This window comes from Triticum urartu, chromosome 4 (genome assembly GCF_003073215.2).
Source record: "Triticum urartu cultivar G1812 chromosome 4, Tu2.1, whole genome shotgun sequence".
Taxonomy (NCBI): Eukaryota; Viridiplantae; Streptophyta; class Magnoliopsida; order Poales; family Poaceae; genus Triticum; species Triticum urartu.
In genome coordinates this window covers 248,730,451-248,756,584 of record NC_053025.1, presented here as the reverse complement: position 1 = coordinate 248,756,584, position 26,134 = coordinate 248,730,451, and the positions used below count along the sequence as shown (strand labels likewise).

General features: G+C 45.0%; 1 pseudogene; it reads right to left on the bottom strand.

The window, feature by feature from the left end:
• Window positions 1-216: 216 nt before the first annotated feature.
• Window positions 217-26,134, bottom strand: LOC125554712 (annotated as a pseudogene).

Here is a 26,134-nt window from a genome sequence, read left to right as displayed (position 1 = left end):
GTCGGTCGGAACAAGAAAATACGGGAAGAACATTTACCCAGAAGCAACTGGAACGTCAATCTTGATTCTAGGCAAGGTCTTCCGAGCCTTCGAAGGATTGATCTTGGGCTGCTTGGTGACCTTCTCAGCCAATTCTGGAGTCGAAGACCGAGCGCGTTTTGGAGATGGAGCACTCGGCGCCACAGTTTGGCCGCGCCTGCCCGTGGGATCATGGTGCTACTTGGATCGACGTTCAGAACGAGGCAGTGAGTCGGCTACCTCCTCATCGCCCGACTCATCGCTCTCATCTTCGTCATCGTTGGCTGGTGACTCCCACTCGCCGCTCTCCTCCGCACTGTCCTCGCCTTCTTGGTCTTGCTCCAGAGCTTGTTCACCATTGGGCATTGAGTACATCTCCGTGTAAATCTACAAAACAAGGAGCCGAACACAAGTCAGTCGGATCAACAAACAGTCAGAAAACACGTCCAAAAACTGAGTCGTTATGGCCAAGCCTTGTCTGGCTGATTGCTGTCGCTGAAAGGGTCGACTCTCCTGGCTCCCCTAGGGTTGTCCTTGTTCCCGGTGATACCCTCAGCCACTGGGCCACTGTTTTGGCTGCCACCTCCTCTGGATGAACCCGAGCAGTGTCACCAGGCCCCGAGTACATCCACATGGAGTGATCACGAGCTTGGAGTGGTTGGATGCGCCGACTGAGGAACACGTCTAGCAGATCCATGCCAGTGACACCTTGGTTGATGAATTGAACTACTCTCTCGACTAGCCTGCCTGTCTCCGCCTTCTCCGTGGAAGTCACTTTCAACGAAGTTGGAGTTCGAACATGATCAAAAGAGAAAGGGGGAAGTCCAGTCGGCTGGCATGGCGTCACGATATCCGGGCAGTAGAACCAGGTCGACTGCCAGCCCCTGACCGACTCCGGAAGAGTCATCGAAGGAAAAGAACTTCTCTTCCTCTTCTGAATACCCAGACCCCCACACATCTGGATAACATGGGTTTTCTCGTCGTTCGAGTTCGCTTTCTTCACTGTTTGGGAGCGGATGGTAAAGATGTGCTTGAAAAGACCCAAGTGCGATCGACACCCCAGGAAATTCTCGCACATGGATACGAACGCAGCAAGATACGTGATAGTGTTGGGAGTAAAATGATGGAGTTGGGCCCCAAGGAAATTCAGGAAACCTCGAAAGAAGGGATGCGGAGGAAGCGAGAAGCCGCGGTCGACATGAGTGGCAAGCAGAACGCACTCACCCGGTCGCGGCTATGGTTCCGTTTCCCCCTCCGGCAGCCGCACAGACTCATGGACGATCAGCCCTAGCTCGGCCATATCGTCCAAGTCTTCCTGTCGAAGCGAAGATCGGATCCAATCTCCCTGGATCCAATCCGACGGCAGCCCCGAGTGCGATCAAGACCCCCGATTCATCTTCTTGCTTTTTGCCGCCCCCGTCGCCTTCTTCGCGCGTTCCAGCACCACCGTTTTCTCCTTCCCCATGGCGGCGGAGCGGTGGCGTCGAGAGTGGAGAAGCCGGATGGGGTGAAGGAGCAAGAGGAAGAAGAAGGAGAATGGGCACGCACAGTGCGGACGCCTCAGCCTCGCTGCTTTTAAAGGCCCACTTCCGAGTGGCTGACGCGTGGGTCCGGGCAATCCTGTCAAATCCCTCAACAGTCACACATGGGATACGTGGCGAAAAAGGTGGCGTGGAAATCGAAACGTCATGTCTGTCCACTCCGCTTACCACGGCGCGCTCCGTCTGGAGCGCTTCTACCGAAATTTCGAATCCCGTGAAATCCGGGATCCTCTGCAACTGATCATGCCAAAGATTTCACATCAACAATGACACTCGACAGGTGACGCTATAAAAACCAATCGGTAATATCTGAATCGATCAAGGCGACCGAAACAAGGCCGAAAGTTCCATCACTGGCCTCCATTCAGAGATGAATTCTTGAGAAAGGCAAGAGTCAAGGCAAGATCAACTTCAACCTTCTTTTCACTCGGACCTCAATCCATTCGGGGGCTAATGATGAGGACATAGACCCGGGGTAGGGTAATAGGCATGACCTATACGTCCTACCTAAGATCCTTGTCTTAGAAGCAAAGAAGTTCAAGAGTGAGCAGGGAGGACCCAATAAAGGTGTTGAGTGCAATCCACTCGACCTACCATTCACTCGGAGACGTCTTCTTCTTTAAGTCACTCGACTACTCAACCATTCGACCATGTAAAAGACCACTCTACACACAAGAAGACCTAAAGTCGCTCTACGCAGCAACGGTCGGGCATTTACTCGTATATTTAATGATCATTTGTAGCACTTTATTACAGGCGTTACCTATAATGCTCTCTCTTTATGAGTATTGAACTCAGTGTAACAGAGGGGAGCTGGGGTCCTGGCGCACTCTATATAAGCCACCCCTCCTCTGAGACAAGGGTTCACACTCTTTGTAACACACACGCATATAATCCAGTCAACCGCCTCATGGCTCCGAGACGTAGGGTTATTACTTCCTCCGAGAAGGGCCTGAACTCGTAAAACTTGCATGTACAACTCCTCCATAGCTAGGATCTTGCCTCTACATCCCTACCCCACATTCTACTGTCAGACTTAGAACCACGACAGTGCCCACAGTTATGGGCAGATGGGAATTTGTTAATGTCCGGTTGTAGAGAACTTGACACTTAACTTAATTAAAATGCATCAACCGAGTGTGTAGCCATGATGGTATCTTTCCGGCAAAGTCCGGGAAGTGAACACGGTCTTGTGTTATGTTTGAACATAAGTAGTTTCAGGATCACTTCTTGATCACTTTTAGCTTCTCAACCGTGCTTTGCTTCTCTTCTCGCTCTCTTCTACGTAAGTTAGCCACCATATATGCTAGTGCTTGCTGCAGCTCCACCTCACTACCCTTTCCTACCTATAATCTTAAATAGTTTTGATCGGGAGGGTGTGAGATTGTTGAGTCCTCGTGGCTCACAGATACTTCCAAACAGTTGTAGGTGCCGATGATACCAGTGTAGATGACGCAACCGAGCTCAAGTGGGAGCTCGATGAAGATCGTGTTTGTTGTGTTGTTTGTTTCATGTTGTTCAGTAGTGGAGTCCAGTTGGGACGATTGGGGATCTAGCATTTGGGGTTGTCTTCTTTTATTTTGGTTCCGTAGCCGGACCTTAATTGTATTCTGGATGATGTATGTTTAACTTGTATTTTTGTGAAGTGGAGATTGTAAGCCAACTCCTTATCCCTTTCTTATTCAGTACATGGGATGTGTAAAGATTACCCTTCTTGCGACATGCCTACCATGCGGTTATGCCTCTAAGTCGTGCCCTGACACGTGGGAGATATAGCCGCGTCGTGGGTGTTACAGCCGGCGAGGAGGAGGCGGCGCTGCAAGCAAGGAGTGAAGGTTTCAACTTGGAATGGAAGGTGGAAAGAGGGGAAATGTGGCTTTTGGTAAGGTGGAGGGGGCAGGGACGTAGATATTTCTGCGGAAGCCGAAAATTTGGAATCGCTTCAGCCAAAAAACTGGCGCGCAAGGTGTCATCAGACACGGTTCCTTATTCAGACATGGTCCGAAGATATTTTGTGCTGCATCTCACATGGTCGCTTATAATAAACTGTGTGGGATCTACTTGATTTTTCATCTTGATTTGAATTACATAATGGGGTCATAGCGGCCATGGACGGTGTTTAAATTGCTATACCTTTTATCTGCAGTGATCATAAAAGAATTGGAATTATTCAGGGTTCGTTTGGACATTTTTATGCATTAAGTAAGTTTTTAATGCATTTATGTGCATAATTCAAATTTGAACTACATGCACATGCTCCAGCGCATATAAATTCTTTGAAAAAACAAATCTTTGTCCTTGGGTGCATGCGTAGGTCCCATGCAAGAAATGGGAATCAATTTCAAACACCATGGCACCGTTGATTGCCGGCAAAACATTGACATCCCTGGTTTTTAAACTCTAGTCAATCCAAAACTCGTGTAAAATTCATGAAACTTGGCATGCTATCATGGAGCGGCATCAATATGCCGTGGTACAAAATTTGTCCCATTTGGGCAGGTTTGGGTATATGGTTCTCACAAACCGGAGCTGCTCACAACAAGCATGATGGTTTTCAGTAAGGAACGTCCCACCTTTGGGGACGAAACGATATCCAATGCCTCCTATTGCTTTCAATTTTTTTGTCGTGTCAACATAGAACAACATGAGTGTTGTGTGAATTTCAATGATTTTTCATGGTTCGTTTGGACATTTTTATGCATTAACTGCGTTTTCAATGCATTTATGTGCATAATTCAAATTTGAACTACATGCACATGCTCCAGTGCATATAAATTGGCTGAAAAATCAAATCTGTGTCCTTGGGTGCATGACTAGGTCCCAAGCAAGAAATGGGAATGAATTTCAAACACCAGGGCACCGTTGATTGCCGGCAAAACATTGAGATGCCTCGTTTTTAAATTCTAGTAAATCCAAAATTCTGTTAACCATTCACATGATGCCACGTGTCTTGTTTTAATGGCTGTAGGAGGTGCCATGCGGACAACTGCTTGACCTTGACTGAATGGGAGCCGTGCGAGCACCGTCCTGTGCGCAGCCTCGCCAAGAGGCGTGCAAGCTGTCCTCGAGTGCGCGGGATCACCGGGAAGCATGCGAGCTATACGCTGTGCAGGCTCATTGGGAAGCGAGCCCTTTGACTTCCATGGCTGCCCACCTTGCTCGCATCGTCTCCATTAATGGCGCCCAAGCCGTAGTTTAATTCTCTTTTTAAATATAAAACACTCATCGCAAACGTTTTAGGTAGAACACCTGTATGCAAACCCACAGCTTCCCCAGGAAGCCAAGAGAAAATGTGCCGGGTAGGATTTCTGAAGCTCTTGATCGCAAACGATTTAGATAGAACACTCGTATGCAAAGTGAGAGCAGCGCAGGATTTGTTCATCCCTTCAACGCAAACGGTTGTTTTGGATGACCCGTGTCCAACCACGTACAAACAATTTAGTATGATTTGCATCTGCCATATTGGGTATGTTGCCATTTATCAAACTAGAAAGATTTACATTTGTTAATCTAGTAACGTTGCCATTTGCCAATCCTTGTAACACTGCGATTTGCCAAAATATGCAGCTAGAAATCATTAGCACTATGTAATTTTTGCAACTCAAATCAGTAATTAAGCATAGATTCCAATCATATATTAAGCAGTCGTTCTTAATTTATACAAATAGTTCAACTCGACAGCTGAACTGACCAAACTTCTCCCCAATTGTTGCCAACCATGTACTGAAATAGCTAGTTCAACTATATATACTAGCTAATTTCAAGTACGTTGTAAAGTTCGACCACACATCTACAGTCAAATGAACTGAACAAAATAGCCCCTAAATACTACTACTACAATGGAGGGGCTTTGTGCTACTTCCGGCAGCCTCTCCTTTGCCGAGCGCGCTCAGTCAGAGGCAGAGGAGGAGGAGGAGCCTACTGGCGAGCTGGACAAATGTAATACGGTGTCTGCCGCTGCTGCATGTTCAATGACGCTCGCCAACTCGAACGCACACTGCCACTCCAGACGATCTCTCTCGAAGCGGCCGGACTGCTCGTAGATCTCCTGATTCCTCGCCTCTGCGTCGGTGTGTGCTGCGGCCACGGGTGCGGTAAGGTTCTTTGCGTGCTTGACGAGGCGCTCCTCCTCCTCCTGCAGGAACTCGATGTAGCGCGCAAGGTCGCTGGCGCACGTGCGGGCCTCTACCTCGGCCTCCCTCCTTCGGGCAGCGATGGCGGAGCGGGTGATGATCCCGGCGGTCGACGGTGGGCTAGCGGCCACGGTGGTCGACAATGGGGTGGCGGCCACGACCACCACCTCCCGCCTTCAGGCCACGGTGGCAGAGCGGGTGATGGCCAATGTGGCCGGCAGTGGGGTGGCGGCCACAACGGCCACCTCCCGCCTTCGGGCCGCAGCGACAGAGTGGGAGATGGCCCTGGATTTCGATGGTGGTGTGCCGGCAACAGTGGCCGGCAATAGCTGCCAATGGGCAGCGGCGGCGGAGCGTGTGGTGGGTGTTCCGTGCACGCCCAACAGGGGCGCCACGCACACTACACTACGCCGCCGCCGTAGTGTAGCCTCCTAGCTGGAGCTATCCTCTGATGACGAGGGAGTGGCTGAGCGACGACGATGGACCGGTGCCATTGGCGATTGTGGGAGAAGCAGACGAGATAAGCTACAGGGAGGGAAGGGAAAATGCGACGGAGGACTCACCGGCTGTGAGGGTTTTTATAGCAGGGCGGCAAGCATTGGGATTTTGGGGGATTTCACTAAGTCATGCTGGAAGCTTGCGCGGGAACCTGCGAGGTTGCGTGGGAATGGGCTCACCGACGATTCAATGGCGATGCCGTTTGGCCAAAAGAACTCCCCCGCGCGCTGCGCAAGCATGCGCTGTAAGCCGTCTGCGGCAGCGGGGTGACAAGACGTGCGAGAGGAGGACGAGATGACACATACACATACAGTTAATAAAAAAACGTTTGCGATTTAATTACCTACTATACCCCCGTCCTGGTTTATAAGTAGGATTTAACTAATAAAATACGAATGCATGTCGCCATAGATTAGATCGTTGGAGTCGTATTTGAACATAGTTTCTAGCTATACAATTTTTGTAACATGCATTAACACTTTTTTGGTTAAATTTAAGGTTATACACCAGCAAGCGTTTGCCAGCAACACACATGGCTTATTCCATCACAAACAGCTCTGATGGATCAACTGTCTGCTACGTATCGCACATGCAACTCTAATCTGATTCGTGCTTGATGTCTCTGACATCGCTCACACATTTCGTCTTATTTGCCACGTATCACTGTGTCGTCCTCTGCTCGTGTCCCTCGGCAAGCTCTTCTCGCCGTTAGGCGCCGCAGTGCACTGTGCTTGCCGTTAGGCGCCGCGCCATGTTTTGTTGCGTCCGTTGGTGCGCTCTGCTCGTGTCCGTCGACGCGCTCGACTTGTGGAAAACTTTTCCTTGAGGCGACCGTGGAGCGCTCTGCTCTCGTCCCTCCGCGCGCGCTCTGCCAGCGTTTGGGCGTGCGCACGATCACGTCGGGGGCCCCATATGCATGCGGTTGTGCTGCGTGCGTTGCCACGCGATGCAATTACGTGCGACACAATGGAGTTACGTGCTGCAAATTAGAACTGCCATCAGGGCCTGCCGATATTCCTTGCCGTCTGGCTTCCCCTTTAATTCCCGCCGCCATTATAACCTTAGTCTCTTCAACCTTTCGATCGCGCCCCGCAACACAACAAGCACACCCACGACGACATATAGAGAGGGGATGTCTGGCGGCGCTCCAATGGAGTTCGGCGAGCATAGAGTGGAGACCCACGTGAGGGAGACGGATATCTCAGTGGTGTACACCATCGATCCGGCCGTGGTGGATGACTACATCAACAGCGTTGAGCAGTTGCTTGCTGGAGACAAGTACAAGGTGGTCTGCATCGACCTCCAGTACACCGTCGGTCGTCCCGGCATAGATCAGAAGATTGCCATCGGCCAGTTGTGCGTGTGCCATCATGTACTCATCTACCACTACTGCATGGCCACAGAGCCTTGCGACCGTTTCAACGGGTTTGTCAACAGCACCGACTACAAGTTTGCCACGATGGATACCAAAGACAAGGTAAAAGCACTAGTGTTACGGGCTTGGCCTGCAAGAACCTTGTCGAAATCAGTGACCACTACAGGATCTGGGGCAGCACGAAGCAGGACTCCCTGGTCGAACTCGCCTCGGCCATCATCGAGCACTACTACTAAAAGATGAAGCAAGATGCCTAGAGAACAAGTCCCGTATCCTGGCACTAGGGCTGGATGCGGCAACTGGATGAACCTCACCTCAGGTTCGCGGCCAAGAGTGTGTACACATGCTACGAGATGCACAGGCAGATTGTTGACATGAGGAAGTGCCTCGTTACCCAAATCGACGAGTCTTGATCGGGCCACAAGCAGAGCAAGCGTCACAAGAAGTAGATGATGATCAGATGATCGTTTATGCTAGTTAATCATGCATGTAATATATAGTTTACTTTATTGGTGTGTGTGGATATGTCATGTGTGTAATAGCCACCTATGTAATTATGCATGTAATAGTTTAATTTGGTGTGTGCAAATGCCATGGTTGTAGTAGCCACCTATGTAAGTGGATGTTTAATTTGGTTATGCAAGCATGTCCTTATATATATATATAGACACATACATACATACATACATATATCTTGTTGTTCTGTATGCAATCCCATCGCACACCACACATGTCTTATTAGAAGCAACCGGCTGTGTTATTATCGGTCTTCACACACATTTCTGATTACAGACCTGTTTGCCACGTAACACACACATCTTGTTAAGTTGAACCATTTCTGTTCTCATCTCTGAACGCAAACAGTTCATCCGACGAAACCGCATGCCGTATATCGCACACACCTTCATCTGGCTACCCGTTTCTTTTGTGTTGCCTAATCACAAACAGTTCATCCGAGTGAACCGTATGCTGTGTATCGCACATGCCTTCATCTAGCTGCCCGTTTCTTTTGTTCCTCCTCATCGCAAACAGTTAATTGAACAGAACCGTATGCCCTTCATCGCACACGCAACTAAAACTTGAACCTTGTTTGATGCATCCGTCATCGCAAACGTTTTACACATTTTTGACGGTTTTCATAAAGCACCGTTTGCGATTATTACATCACACACAGTTTCTCGAAGGGTCTCCGATCATAGTGTCGCATTAGCAGCATCCTGCAGTAGTGACTGAACCTGTAGTATTTCTAGTTTGTAATGAAGGATGGTGCATTGTTCTATATGTTATTGTCCATATATCAGTCCGTATGTAAGCTCACAGAAGGGTGGTAGAGTATACTTTAAGCATAAAATCATCCGGAACTCAATTTTACAAGTCGGATCTTGCCTCCGAAAAGTTGTCAAAGCCCCCGAGTGGGTTAAGGGTGCAAAAAACTTTTAGTTGTGATTGTGTTCGCGGGTCATGGAGCTCCAATGGAGTTTTTATGGCTAAACTGTGGCCATTTTATGGATACAACATCACAGGACAAACCACGAATACAACTTTCAAGGTAAGTTCATCGCACCGACGAGCCATCTTGCACCATTCGGAATGATGTATAATTTTTCAAGTGCGTAAATGGAGTAAGGATGAATGTTATGCACTTTATGATCCAAGAATAATGTATCCGCGGGTGACAATGTGAGAGTGGTAGCGGGACGGGATATAGACCACGTAAAGCATGAATTCTTGGGTTTTAATGCAACGAAGAGCCTCCTCCTTGTGTCGTGACTAAACCTGTAGTATTTCTATTTTGTGATGGAAGGTTGGTGCATTGTTATATATTTTATTGTCCATATCTCAATCCGTAGGTGAGCTCATGGAAGGGTGGTTGAGTTTACTTTAAGCATAAAATCGTCCGGAACTCAATTTTACAAGCCGGATCTTGCCTCCGAAATGTTGTCAAAGCCCGCGAGTGAGTTAAGGGCGCATACAAATTTTTGTTGTGATTGTGTTGGCGGGTGATGGAGCTCCAATGGAGTTTTTATGGCTAAATTGTGGCCGTTTTATGGATATAACATCGTGAGAAACACCGTGAATACAACTTTCATGGTAAGTTGATCGCACTGACGAGCCATCTTGCACCATTCGGAATGACCTATAATTTTTCGAGCGCACAAACGGAGTGAGGATGAACTGTTATGTACTTTATGATCCAAGAATAATGAATCCTCTGGTGAAAACATGAGGGTGGTAGCGGGATGGGTGATGAAACATTTAAAGCATGAATTCTTGGGTTTCGATGCAACGAAGAGCATCCCCCTTGTGTCGTGACTCAACCTGTAGTCTTTCTAGTTTGTACTGGAAGGATGGTGCATTGTTCTATATGTTATTGTCCATATATCAGTCCGTATGTGAGCTCACAAAAGGGTGGTAGAGTATGCTTTAAGCATAAAATCGTCCGGAACTCAATTCTACAAGTCGGATCTTGCCTCCGAAATGTTGTCGAAGCCCGCGAGTGGGTTAAGGGCGCATACAACTTTTGGTTGTGATTGTGTTGGCGGGTCATGGACCTCCAATGGAGTTTTTATGGCAAAATTGTGGCCATTTTTTGGATATAGCATCGCGGGACAAACCGTGAATACAACTTTCAAGGTAATTGATCACACTGACGAGCCATCTTGCACCATTTGGAATGACCTATAATTTTTCGAGTGCATAAATGGAGTGAGTATGAACTGTTATGTATTATATGATCCAAGAATAATGCATCCGCATGTGAAAACATGAGGGTGGTAGCGGGATGGGTGATAGACCTTGTATAGCATGAATTCTTTGGGTTCGATGCAACGAAGAGCCTCCTCCATGTGTTATGAATGAACATGTAGTCTATCAAGTTTTTAATGAAGGATGGTGCATTTTTATATATGTTATTGTCCATATATCAGTCCGGAGGTGAGCTAACGGAAGAGTGCTAGAGTATACTTTAAGCATAAAATTGTCCGAAACACAATTTTACAAGTCGGATCTTGCCTCCTCCTTGTGTCGTGACTCCACCTGTAGTCTTTCTAGTTTGTGATGGAAGGATGGTGCATTGTTCTGTAATTTATTGTCCATATATCAGTCCGTAGGTGAGCTCACGGAAGGGAGGTAGAGTATACTTTAAGCATAAAATCATCCGGAACTCAATTTTACAAGCCGGATCTTGCCTCCGAAATGTTGTTGAAGCCTGCGAGTGAGTTAAGGGCGCATAAAACTTTTGGTTGTGATTGTTATGGCGGGTCATGGAGCTCCAATGGAGTTTTTATGGCAAAATTGTGGTCGTTTTATAGATACAACATCGCGGTACAGACCGTTAATACAAATTTCAAGGTAAGTTGATCGCACCGACGAGCCATCTTGCACCATTCGGAATGACCTATAATTTTTCGAGTGCATAAATGGAGTGAGGAGGAACTTTTATGTACTTTATGATCCAAGAATAATGCATCCGCTGGTGAAAACGTGAGGGTGGTAGCGGGGTGGGTGATAGACCATGTAAAGCATGAATTCTTGGGTTTCGATGTAACAAAGAGCCTCCTCCTTGTGTCGTGACTGAACCTATAGTCTTTCTAGTTTGTGATGGAAGGATGGTGCATTGTTCTATATTTTATTCTCCATATATCAGTCCGTAGGTCAGCTCACGAAAGGGTGGTAGAGTATAGTTTAAGCATAAAATCGTCCGGAACTCAATTTTACAAGCCGAATCTTGCCTCCGAAATGTTGTCGAAGCCCGCGAGTGAGTTAAGGGCGCATAAAACTTTTGGTTGTGATTGTGTTGGAGGGTGGTAGAGCTCCAATGGACATTTTATGAGAAAATTGTGGCCATTTTATGGATACAACATCGCGGGAGAGACCGTGAATACAACTTTCAAGGTAATTGATCGCACTGACGAGCCATCTTGCACCATTTGGAATGACCTATAATTTTTCGAGTGCATAAATGGAGTGAGGATGAACTGTTATGTATTATATGATCCAAGAATAATGCATCCGCATGTGAAAACATGAGGGTGGTAGCGGGATGGGTGATAGACCTTGTATAGCATGAATTCTTTGGGTTCGATGCAACAAAGAGCCTCCTCCTTGTGTCGTGACTCCACCTGTAGTCTTTCTAGTTTGTGATGGAAGGATGGTGCATTGTTCTGTAATTTATTGTCCATATATCAGTCCGTAGGTGAGCTCACGGAAGGGAGGTAGAGTATACTTTAAGCATAAAATCATCCGGAACTCAATTTTACAAGCCGGATCTTGCCTCCGAAATGTTGTCGAAGCCTGCGAGTGAGTTAAGGGCGCATAAAACTTTTGGTTGTGATTGTTATGGCGGGTCATGGAGCTCCAATGGAGTTTTTATGGCAAAATTGTGGTCGTTTTATAGATACAACATCGCGGTACAGACCGTTAATACAAATTTCAAGGTAAGTTGATCGCACCGACGAGCCATCTTGCACCATTCGGAATGACCTATAATTTTTCGAGTGCATAAACGGAGTGAGGAGGAACTTTTATGTACTTTATGATCCAAGAATAATGCATCCGCTGGTGAAAACGTGAGGGTGGTAGCGGGGTGGGTGATAGACCATGTAAAGCATGAATTCTTGGGTTCCGATGTAACAAAGAGCCTCCTCCTTGTGTCGTGACTGAACCTATAGTCTTTCTAGTTTGTGATGGAAGGATGGTGCATTGTTCTATATTTTATTCTCCATATATCAGTCCGTAGGTCAGCTCACGAAAGGGTGGTAGAGTATAGTTTAAGCATAAAATCGTCCGGAACTCAATTTTACAAGCCGAATCTTGCCTCCGAAATGTTGTCGAAGCCCGCGAGTGAGTTAAGGGCGCATAAAACTTTTGGTTGTGATTGTGTTGGAGGGTGGTAGAGCTCCAATGGACATTTTATGAGAAAATTGTGGCCGTTTTATGGATACAACATCGCGGGAGAGACCGTGAATACAACTTTCAAGGTAAGCTGATCGCACCGATGAGCCATCTTGCACCTTTCAGAATGACCTGTAATTTTTTGAGTGCATAAACGGAGTGAGGATGAACTTTTATGTACTTCATGATCCAACAATAATGCATCGGCTATTGAAAATGTGAGGGTATTAGCGGGATGGGTGACAGAACACGTAAAGCATGAATTCTAGGGTTTTGATGCAACGAAGAACATCCCCCTTGTGTCATGACTGAACATGTAGTCTTTCTAGTTTGTACTGGAAGGATGGTGCATTGTTCGATATGTTATTTTCCATATATCAGTCTGTAGGTGAGCTCACGGAATGGTGGTAGAGTATACATTAAGCATGAAATCGCCCGGAACTCAATTCTACAAGCCGGATCATGCCTCCGAAATGTTGTCGAAGCCCGCGAGTGTGTTAAGGGTGCATACAGCTTTTGGTTGCGATTGTGTTGGCGGGCCGTGGAGCTCCAATGGAGTTTTTATGGCCAAATTGTGGTCGTTTTATGGATACAACATCGTGGGACGGACCGTGAATATAGCTTTGAAGGTAAGTTGATCGCACCGACGAGCCATCTTGCACCATTCAGAATGACCTATAATCTTTCAAGTGCATAAAAGGAGTGAGGATGAACTGTTATGTACTCTATCATCCAAGAATAATGCATCCGCTGGTGAAAACATGAGGGTGGTAGCGGGATGGGTGATAGACCATGTAAAGCATGAATTCTTCGGGTTTGATGCAATAAAGAGCCGCCTCCTTGTGTCGTGATTAAACTTGTAGTCTTTCTAGATTGTGATGGAAGGATGGTGCATTGTTCTATATTTTATTATCCATATATCAGTCCGTAGGTGAGCTCACGGAAGGGTGGTAGAGTATACTTTAAGCATAAAATCGTCTGGAACTCAATTTTACAAGCCGGATCATGCCTCCGAAATGTTGACGAATCCCATGAGTGAGTTAAGGGTGCATACAACTTTTGGTTGTGATTGTGTTGGCGGGTGATGGATCTCCAATGGAGTTTTTATGGCAAAATTGTGGCCGTTTTATGGATACAACATCGCGGTACAGACCGTGAATACAACTTTCAAGGTAAGTTGATCGCACCGACTAGCCATCTTGCACCATTCGGAATGACCTATAATTTTTCGAGTTCATAAATGGATCGAGGATGAACTGTTATGTACTTTATGATCCAATAATAATGCATCCGGTGGTGAAAACATGAGCGTGGTAGCGGGATGGGTGATACACCATGTAGAGCATCCCCCTTGTGTCATGACTGAACTTGCAGTCCTTCTAGTTTGTAATGGAAGGATGGTTCATTGTTCTATATGTTATTGTCCATCTATCAGTCCGTAGGTGAGCTCATGGAAGGTGGTAGAGTATACTTTAAGCATAAAATCGTTCGGAACTCAATTTTACAAGTTGAATCTTTCCTCTGAAAATTTGTGGAAGCCCGCGAGTGGGTTAAGGGTGGATACAACTTCTGGTTGTGATTGTGTTGGCGGGTCATGGAGCTCCAATGGAGTTTTTATGGCAAAATTGTGGCCATTTTATGGATACAGCATCGCGGGACAAACCGTGAATACAACTTTCAAGGTAATTGATTGCACCGACGAGCCATCTTGCACCATTCAGAATGGCCAATAATTTTCCAACTGAATAAATGGAGTGAGGATGAACTGTTATGTAATTTATGATCCAAGAATAATGCATCCGCTGGTGAAAATTTGAGGGTGGTAGCGGTATGGGTGATAGACCATGTAAAGCACGAATTCTTGGGTTTTGATGCAAAGAAGAGCCTCCTCCTTGTGTCATAACTGAACTTGTAGTCTTTCTAGTTTGTAATGGAAGGATGGTGCATTATTCTATATGTTATTCTTCGTATATCAGTCCGTAGGTGAGCTCACGGAAGGGTGGTAGAGTATACTTTAAGCATAAAATCGTCCGGAACTCAATTTTACAAGCCGGATCTTGCCTCCGAAATGGTGTCGTAGCCCGCGAGTGGGTTACGGGCGCTTACAACTTTTCGTTGTGATTGTTTTGGCGGGTCATGGAGCTCCAACGGAGTTTTTATGGCAAAATTGTGGCCCTTTTATGGATACAACATCGCGGGACAGACCGTGAATACAACTTTCAAGGTAAGTTGATCACACCAACAAGCCATCTTGCACCATTCGGAATGACCAATAAGTTTTCGAGTGCATAAATGGAGTGAGGATGAACTATTATGTAATTTATGATCCAAGAATAATGCATCCACTGGTGAAAATGTGAGGGTGGTAGTGGGATGGCTGATATACCATGTAAAGCATTAGCTCCTGGGTTTCGATGCAACGAAGAGCCTCCTCCTTGTGTCGTGACTGAACCTGTAGTCTTTCTAGTTTGTAATGGATGGATGGTGCATTGTTATATATGTTATTGTCCATATATCAGTCCGTAGGTGAGCTCACGGATGGGTGGTAGAGTATACTTTAAGCATAAAATCGTCCGGAACTCAATTTTACAAGCTGGATCTTGCCTCTGAAATGTTATTGAAGCCCGCGAGTGGGTTACGGGCGCTTACAACTTTTGGTTGTAATTGTTGTGGCAGGTCATGGAGTTCCAATGGAGTTTTTATGGCAAAATTGTGGCCCTTTTATCGATACAACATCGCGGGACAGACCGCGAATAGAACTTTCAAGGTAAGTTGATCGCACCAACAAGCCATCTTGCACCATTCGGAATGACCAATAATTTTTCGAGTGCATAGATGGAGTGAGGATGAACTATTATGTAATTGATGATCCAAGAATAATGCATCCGTTGGTGAAAACACGAGGGTGGTAGCGGGATGGGTGATATATCATGTAAAGTATTAGCTCCCGGGTTTCGATGCAACGAAGAGCCTCCTCCTTGTGTGGTGACTGAACATGTAGTCTTTTTAGGTTGTAATGGAAGGATGGTGCATTGTTCTATATGATATTGTCCATATATCAGTCTGTAGGTGAGCTCACGGAAGGGTGGTAGATTAACTTTAAGCATACAATCATGCGGAACTCAATTTTACAAGCCGGATATTTACTCCAAAATGTTGTCGAAGCCCGCGAGTAAGTTAAGGGAGCAGACAACTTTTTGTTTTGATTGTGTTCGCGGGTCATGGAGCTCCGATGGCGTATTTATGGCAAAATTGTGGCCATTTTATGGATACAAAATCATGGGACAGGCAGTGAATACAACTTTCAAGGTAAGTTGATAGCACTAACGGGCCATCTTGCACCATTCGGAATGACCTATAATTTTCTTGAGTGCATAAACGGAGTGATGATGAACTGTTATGTGCTTTATGATCCAAGAATAATGCATGCGCTGGTGAAAATGAGAGGGCGGTAGCGGGATGGGTGATAGACCACGTAAAGCATGAATTCTTGGGTTTCGATGCAATGAAGAGCCCCCCTTGTGTCGTGACTGAACCTGTAGTCTTTCTAGTTTGTACTGGAAGGATGGTGCATTGATCTATATGTTATTGTCCATATATTAGTCCATAGTTGAGCTCACGAAAGGGTGGTAGAGTATACTTTAAGCATAAAATCGTCCGAAACTCAATTTTACAAGTCGTATCTTGCCTCCGAAATGTTGTCGAAGCCCGCGAGTGGGTTACACGCGCATACAACTTTTGGTTGTGATTGTTTTGGTGGGTCATGGAGCTCCAATGGAGTTTTTATGGCAAAATTGTGGCTGTTTTATGGATACAACATCGTGGGACAGACCATGAATACAACTTTCAAGGTAAGTTGATTGCACCGACAAGCCATCTTGCGCTATTCAGAATGACCTATAATTTTTCGGGTGAATAAACGGAGTGAGGATGAACGGTTATGTATGATCCAAGAATAATGCATCCGCTCGTGAAAACGTGAGGGTGGTAGCGGGATAGGTGATAGACCATGTAAAGCATGAATTCTTGGGTTTCAATGCAATGAAGAGCCTCCTCCTTGTGTCATGACCGAACCTGTAATCTTTCTAGTTTGTAATGAAGGATGGTCCATTGTTCTATATGTTATTGTCCATATATAGGTCCGTAGGTGAGCTCACGGAAGGGTGGTAGTGTGTACTTTAAGCATAAAATCGTTTGGAACTCAATTTTACAAGCCGGATCTTGCCTCTGAAATGTTGTCGAAGCCCGCGAGTGAGTTAAGGGTGCCTACAACTTTTGGTTGTGATTGTGTTGGTGGTTCATGGAGATCCAATGGAGTTTTATGGCAAAATTGTGGCCGTTTTGTGGATACAACATCGCGGGACAGACCGTCAATACAACTTAAAGGTAAGTTGATCGCACCGGCGAGTCATCTTGCACCATTTGGAATGACCTATAATTTTTCGAGTGCATAAATGGAGTGAGAATGAACTGTTATGTAATTTATGATCCAAGAATAATGCATCCCCTGGTAAAAACATGAGGGTGGTAGCGGGATGGGTGATAGACCATGTAAAGCATGAATTCTTGGGTTTCGATTCAGCGAAGAGCCTCCGCCTTGTGTCGTGACTGAACTTGTAGTATTTCTAGTTTGTAATGGAGGGATGGTGCATTGTTCTATATGTTATTGTCCATATATCAGTCCGTAGGTGATCTCACGGAAGGGTGGTAAAGTATACTTTAAGCATAAAGCGTCCGGAACTCAATTTTACAAGCCGGATCTTGCCTCTGAAATGTTATCGAAGCCCCAATGGAGATTTTAAGGCAATATTGTGGCCCTTTTATGGATACAACATCGCAGGACAAACCATGAATACTACTTTCAAGGTAAGTTGATCGCACCGACAAGCCATCTTACACCATTTGGATGACCAATGATTTTTCGAGTCCATAAACAGAGTGAGGATGAACTGTTATGTACTTTATGGTCCAAGAATAATGCAAACGCTGGTGAAAACGTGAGGGTGGTAGCGGGATGGGTGATAGACCACGTAAAGCATGAATTCTTGGGTTTTGATGCAACAAGGAGGCTCCTGCTTGAGTCATGACTGAACCTGTAGTCTTTCTAGTTTGTAATGAAGGATGGTGCATTGTTCTATATGTTATTGTCCATATACCAGTCCATAGGTGAGCTCATGGAAGGGGGGTAGAGTAGACTTTAAGCATAAAATAGTCCGGAATTCAATTTTACAAGTCGGATCTTGCCTCCGAAAAGTTGTCGAAGCCCGTGAGTGGGTTAAGGGCGCATACAAGTTTTGGTTGTGATTGTGTTGGCGGGTCATGGAGCTCCAATGGGGTTTTTATGGCAAAATTATGGCCATTTTATGGATACAGCATCCCGGGAGAAACCGTGAACACAACTTTCAAGGTAAGTTGATCGCACCGACGAGCCATCTTGCACCAGTCGGAATGACCTATAATTTTTTGAGTGCATAAGTGGAGTGAGGATGAACAGTTATCTACTTTATGATCCAGGAATAATGCATCCGCTGGTGAAAACGTGAGGGTGTTAGCGGTATGGGTGATAGACAATGTAAAGCATTAATTCTTCGGTTTCGATGCAACGAAGATCCTCCTCCTTATGTCATGACTGACACTACAAAAAAAGACACTTCCATGATGATACGTGTTTGTCACAGTAGGTCACATTTTCTGTCATGCATGTACATCCATGACAAATTTATGACAGAATCAAGATAATCATACCTGTGCTGTCTTAGAAGTGTTCCATGACATTACCAAAAATATCATCACAGAAGTGTCCACTTCCATGACGGTAAATCGTGCGTCATGGAAGTGCTTTCGTCAAGGGTGACCGACATGTGGCATCCACCGTAATGGAACGCCGTTAAGCTATCGGGTCCGCTTTTGGATCTGATAACCCGCTAAAAGCCCGGACCAATGAGGATTTCCCACGTGTAAAATTCTCATTGGCCGGAGGAAACACGTGTTGGCTCACCATTGGGACAGTTGTCATCCATTCATTGGACAAGAGGCACCTATGATATGTCGACATGTGGCATGGCCCAATAGAGGCAAATCTGGTGAAAAGGCCGGCCCGTTTGACTTGGTCAAGTGGTAACGGGCTAGCCCACGGAAAGCGTGTTAACAGCATGTTCGTATATAGCCCATTTACGGCCCACTAACTCACAGCCCGTTACGGCCTATCCGAATTAAGCCAAGTAGCTTCATCTGGGCCTTCCAATATGATTCGAGCCCGTTGTAACTTCCAGCCCATGTATGGCCCATGATGTCTTTCGGCCAATACGAGACCATTTGTAACTCTTGGCCCTTTAATGGTCCGTGGTGAATCTGGCCCGCAATGAATAGTGTACCCCTTTATACCCATTAACGGCCCATTATTCCATTGGGCCGTTTCCAACTCGTGTTATCTTTCTGGCTTCTCAGGGCCCATTTATTCTTGGGCTCATTTCTAGAATTCGATTAGATACGGTCTATTACTGGCCTGTTCCGCTTGTGGCCAAATACAGCCCATGGTTACATTTGGCCCATTTGTGCCTCGTTAACCCATTGGGCTGTTTTCATAGCGTTATCAAATACGGCCTACTAATGGCCCGTTATGGTCCACAAATAGTACGGCCCATGTCTGGCGAAATGATTACACGCCCCGTAGAAGGCCCATGGAACCTACGGCCCGTAGAAGACCAATGGATCATACGGCCCATATAAGGCCCATGGATCATACGGCCCGTAGAAAGTCCATGGATCCTACGGCCCACAAGAGGCCCATGGTTACAACAGTCTATGTGTTGCCTTGATTATTGTGGCCTAGTTACCAAAACTAGGTTATTGTGGCCACTAAAAAAACGCGGAAAAAGAACTGCAGTGACTACAAGCAAACAACTAAACAAGACAATAAGGAAATAAATAAGCAAGCAACTAACGTTGGCATATTACAGCTATTACACATATTACATCCACTGGGCATCAAAGTTCGCCACCAGTGCAAATATAGGGAACAAAGCAGCATATTACATACACTGGCCATCCAAATTGGCCACTAGTGCAAAAAACGCGGCAGCAAAACAAGAGCATAACTGAAACAACTTCATAAGAGCTCAAGAAACGTTATCCTGAGTATCCACCATGCTGGCAATAAGCTTAGCAAGCTTATAGGCTTTGTCCTATTTGGCGCTAAAATCCTCCAATGCTTGCTGTTGCACCAGAAAGTATGCATCTGAATGCTCCAGGGACTTCCGCAGTCCTTCCGCTTCTTATCGCAGCACAACTAATCGATGTCTTTCAGCTTGTAGTTGAGACTCAAGAAACCGAACTGATTCAGACAGTGAGTTTGAATAGCTTGTGCAAGCGGTCGTGGCCAGTAACTCGAACACTAAACCAAGACAGGACTTTGGGGTTGTCTCACTGTCTTCAAGATAGTCTTCCTTAGCTATTTTATTAGCTTTGTTCGAGACCAACAAGCATATCTCACTATCCCGAACCTTATCTGCATTACTTCCTTTTCCATTGCTTAATTAGGCACTCTTCCCCAATATTCTGTCAGCATTCTAAAAGAAGAAACAAGCAGACACATAACAGGTTTCACATGTACTAGTATATGAAACTCATTTCGGTGAACCAATTCATTAGTAAGGTGGACATGATTAAACTACCAAGTCTTCTATTGCCAAGTACTAGTACATAATAAAAGCATCAAGCAAGCATATATGTATATCCTATGGTCACTGCATTGTCTTGCCAAATCAAAATAGAGACACGGTTCAAATCATACACTACTGGAATCTGGCACTTTGCCATCTGCCATGGTAGATGGAAAAGGCATGGTCGGCGGATGGCAAAGGCTTTGCCATCTGCCAGCAGATGGCAAACAGTTTGTCTGAAACCCTGCCGGCATAGGCTTCTTTGCCGTCTGCTGGCTGATGGCAAAGAGCCTGTGGCTTTGCCATCAGCTGGCTGATGGCAAAGCCTCTTAACGGGGTTAGCCCCGTTAGAAGGCTAACGGCATACTTTGCCGTCAGCCAGCAGATGGCAAAGGCTGCAGGCTCTATGCCGTCTGCCAGCAGATGGCAAAGTATGCAGGCTCTTTGCCGTGTGCCAGCAGATGGCAAAGGCTACATGCTTTGCCGTCTGCCAGCACATGGCAAAGAGCATTGCCATCTGCTGGGAGATGGCAAAGAGCCCAAATAGGCCAGCCCAAATTTTACATGTAGATGACACGTGGCCTCTTTGCCATTTGCCAGCTGATGGCAAAGTGACTATATTGCCCCATTTAATTTTGTTTTTTCTTATATCAATTCATTTTCATAGAAAATCAAACACAAATATATTTATATGACCAATATAGCATATTCAACACATATTACCAATAGTCATGAACACATATATCCAATACATGTCACCAATAGTAGCAAGTTTCATCCATACATATACATAGTTTCATCCATAGGTAGCAAGTTTCACAAGGTCAAAACAAAAACTAAATACAAGCACTTCATCAACCCAAGCTTCCGTGATCTTAAGCAAATCTGTAAAATGGGAAAGAAAAAAGTTAGAAGAAGAAGATTATTATGATGCAACTAAAATGTGAAGATTATTATGATGCAACTTATATCTGTAAAATAGGTCATTTTGGAGCTAAGTATGGTTATTATGTCATTTTTGAGCTAGCTAAGCATACTAAGTCATTTTGGTGTAAACCATGCTAAGGTCATTCTAGAGCTAAGTAAGGTTATTATGTCATTTTGGAGCTAGCTAAGCATGTGAAGTCATTTAGGAGCTAAAATATGTCATTTCTTAAGCATATTATGTCATTTTAGAGTTAGCTAAGCATATTAAGTCATTTTGGAGGAAAAGATGCTAAGTATAGGTCATTTTAGAGCTATCCTAGGTTAAATAGGTCATTTTGAAGCTAGCTAAGCATATTAAGTCATTTTGGAGAAAAAAATGCTAAGTATAGGTCATTTTAGAGCTATCCTAGGTTAAATAGGTCATTTTGGAGGTAATTAAGCTTATTATGTAATTTTTTAGCTAGCTAAGCATATTGAGTCATTTTGGAGGAAAAAATGCTAAGTATAGGTCATTTTAAAGCTAGCCTAGGTTAAATAGGTCATTTTGGAGCTAAGTAAGGTTATTATGTCATTTTGGAGCTAGCTAAGCATATGAAGTCATTTAGGACCTAAAATATGTCATTTCTTAAGCATATTATATCATTTTAGAGCTAGCTAAGCATATTAAGTCATTTTGGAGGAAAAGATGCTAAGTATAGGTCATTTTAGAGCTATCCTAGGTTAAATATGTCATTTTTAAGCTAGCTAAGCATATTAAGTCATTTTGGAGGAAAAACGCTAAGTATAGGTCATTTTAGAGCTATCCTAGGTTAAATATGTCATTTTGGAGCTAATTAAGCTTATTATGTCATTTTTGAGCTAGCTAAACATATTGAGTCATTTTGGAGGAAAAAATGCTAAGTATATGATTATGTCGCTAGTATCCATATGGCAGAGAACCCGGGCCGACATGACTAGTCATAGAACCAAGGTGGCACAAACGTACAGGGACAGGCATACATGACCCAGCAATGCACGTGTCGGTCATCAGCGAGTGCAACCAAGTCGTAGCAAGCTACAAGGACTTCGGTGATACACCGCGTGACATTTCCCCGTAGGAACAGACACAGAAGCAAAGAAGGACACATGCCGGTCAATCCATGTGTTCCGGAGCAGTAGTGAACTACCATGGCTCAGTGGAAGCAGTAGGAGGCATTTCCTTGTATGGAAGGCTACCAAAGGCACACGACTAGGTGTCCAATCCCACACATACAATGCATTTCAAACATACACACATTATGAACGATATGTGTAGATACAACATGGCATCACAACAAAACTCTATTAAGCAAAACACTTGGGAAACTTACCGTCATCACGGAGGTGTAGGTGTAGGTGTAGGACCGGTCGCGCCAGTGGCAGACGGAGAAGGATCGGTCGATGCTTGTCGGGAGTTACGCTGCACCAAAGATTATTTCCAATGTATCGTTAGCATGATGCAACTCAAATGTGAAGACTAGTAACTAATGACCGTTCAAATAAAACTCACCATGCCCGCCGGAGCAATGACTGGCATCGGCGGAGGGGTCTGGCCGTTCTTCTCGCACATGGACTGCACATTTGGTTTTGACGAGTCAGTCATATCTATTTATATATAAAAAGTAATTGATGGGTTAATTAGAAGCAAGATAATTAGTCTAGAAAATTCTACATTAATTAGATAATTCAAGGTACATACTGTGAGCAAAATTAGCATCTGATGGCCTTAATTCGACACTACCCTCAATGTAAGCATCATGAGATAAATTGTCTGAAAACCTTAACAGTATCGTTCACACACATCCATACTTGTACATTGAGGAGACATTATTAACAAGATTTTTTTGCTTGAGATGTTTTTAGATAAGTTTAGGAACTGAGTTTGATCACTTGGAACTCTTATTCAGAGCATTTATACATGAAGACAAGTTTAGGAACTGCAATTAATTCCCTAAAGTATGGCATCACCGTTTTTCCTTTATTTCACATGGTACATAAGAGGAGAATATGCATCACAAATGAAACCATGGATTGCTCGCTAGATTACTGTACCGATGGATATATGTATGTACATGGAATTTTGTACTCGCTCGAAATAGTATATCGATATTATAAATTTATGAGTGATGTTGTGGTTCATGTACAAACTAGCTGATACATTGTTTCTGTGACTTTAGGTTTTGATTAGAAAAAAAGGACGAGGTCCACAAGAACATGATTGTGCTATTGAATTGAGGAGCATCGTGAGTGATTAATCAAGATGCCATAAGCATACCCATCAGAAATATGTCTGCTGAGCAATAACATGGTTACAGCTTATGTCTACATTAACTGAATAAATGATTTATCCCACTGATACTCCATCATGATTTCGTGAACGTGTTTTGAGAATTTTGTAACACTCATATATAATCACTTTTTCATCAAAATGGCTGCACCACATGACTATAGGACACACCAACAGAGTAATCCACATGACCTGTTCAGTAGCCCTATCTTCAGTTAGCACGATCCACAAGATTATATTTCAAACTTCTTAAAATTATGAATTTCTCTTTTTCACGAAACATTGGCATCATAAGTCTTTCAAGATTACAGGTATCTCTTTAGGCACAGATGACCAACACGCGTACTACAATAAAATAGTAGCTTCTCAAAATGATTTGTCAAACACCGAACAGAAGTACAAAATAGGTATAGCCTTTGTAGACCATAATGTGCAGACATTCCAGATGTACTGAACTAGTGACATGTATATGCGTACTTGCATGCATAATTTCATACTTTCAATTAAAAAAATACAATCAGTCTGATCTAAGATTTTTACTTAAGCATCATGACACCTGACATATACATGTGATACATAACACGTTTAGGCTTTAAGTAAAACAAATAGGAACATGTCTTAGTTTGAGCTTTATTTTTCAACTTCAAATGAACATAAAAAAATTGATAAGCTAAAAGATTGTTGTGCTATATTCATACATGTTTATATTTTCTTCTCAATAAAATGGAATACAGGCCGAACCTACTACCAAATGAACAACTATTACTAAATGAACACAGTGTATTGCTACTTATTTAACCAATATGTTGTACTAAAAACTTCATCAATTTTCCATATTTCAATAGTAGAATTTAGTAGGTACAAAATTTACAATGATTGTCAAATATATCTATTATTGGATTAACAATGCAATTTTAATATAAGTAAATAAGTACTTTAGGTGTTGCTCGCACAACTATGTTCGCAAAAGAATTAAATTTTTAAAAGTCATCACACTTGGTCATAATTTTTCTTTAGACTAATAAAATAATATTACATCCGTCGCAAATTAGTTGACTTAGTATGTTCTATTAATTAAACTGTATAAAGTCTAGCCCGCGCATCGAGCGGGCCACTTTGCTAGTTAGTTCATAAAAGAGTGAAAGGTAGCACAAGAACAGGAAGCAACCCATGCTATTCGAGTTCATAAAACAATGAGAGCTATAAACACAGTAACTGATGAATAGACGCGTAATCCTACAGGGGCAAAGGCAATGACAGAAAATTATTCAGTTATCACAAGAAACAGACTACATTCTCCTTCACTATACTCATCTCAAGTGCATACATATGTTGGACAGATGCTGAGCTAAATAGCATGGTAATCATCCTTGTGTGCTTTCAATTATTTATTTTTTGTCTCACTAGTAATAGTGTTAACCAGTGTATGCAGTAACTGAATTTCAAATCCACAACACAGCAATGGCAATCAGCAATCAGCAATCGGCAATCGTAAATAGGCCGTGACGGAGCTCACCTCGAGCGCGTCGACAGTGAGGAGCAGGACAATGATCTTCTTGGAGAACCTCTGGCGCTCCTCGTGGTCGTGCGGGAGGCGGCGCCTGTAGGAGAGGTTGTAGAAGAGGGACCGGAGCTCCTTGAGCTTGGCCATGGCGACGGCGAGATCGCGCAGGCAGCTGAACACCTGGGAGTGGTGGGCGAGGTGCGCCCTGTAGTTCATCTGGATGAGCAGCGCGGCATCCTGCGGCGACAGCTCCTTGGCCTTCCCCTTGCCGTTCCCCATGGCATAGGCCTGCATCATCAGAAAGAGAGACAAATGTCAGGCGGTCACTACACATATGACAATAGTGCATTGCATGGAGCAGAATCCTCAAGCTGATATCATTCAGAGCAGAGTTCAGTCAATCCGTAGCCAGTACTAAGCACAGATCTAGAGTGTCGACACTAGCATCCTCTAAAATTCCAAATTTTCTCTCAAATCCCGCGAGAGGTAACTTGGATCTATTGGAAATTCTACTGGAAATCACACATTTCGTTCGGATCGGGCCACAGAACCCAAACCCCCGCAAAAATCTCATCTTTTGTGCTGAGTACCGTACCTTGCGGATGGCGTCGCAGCCGGAGGTGTTGTCCTCGGGGATCTCCTTGATCTGGACGCACGTCCTCGCCGGTTTCTTCTTCTTCTTGTCATCCTCCTTGTCCTTGGCGGCGGCCTTGATCTTCTTGGGCTTCTCTGGCTTGCGCTCCTCGACCTCCAGCTCATCCTCATCGTCGTCGGAGGCGGTGAAGTCCTCCTCCCAGGTGTAGGCATGCGACCATGGCTCGAGCGAGCCTTTGCCCTTGATCTCGGTGCCCCACTTGGTCTTGGTCTTGCCTCCGGCGCCGCCCTTGGACTTGGCCTCCCACCTCTACTTGTGGTCGAATCCGTCGTCGTTGGGGGAGGCAAGCTCCGCCTCCCACTTGAGCACCTGGCCCCCACCGCGCGGCTTCTCCTTTGCTGTCCACTTGACCTTCCGGCCGCCGGGCTCCGTGGCCGCGTAGGTGTACTTGCGGCGCGCCGGCTGCGGGGTGGCCGCGCGGGCCGCGAGCTCGAGCGCGGCGACGCGGTCGGTGAGGTCGTGCAGGAGGAAGGCGTGCGGGGAGGGGATGGGGGGCGGGGCGAAGAAGGGGTCGGCGGGGAGGTAGGGGGGGGGGGGGTCGGGGTGGTTGGGGAAAGGGGAGGGGGGGGGGGGAGGGGGGGGGAGGAAGGGGAAGGAGGCGGAGAGGGAGGAGGTAGGTGGTGG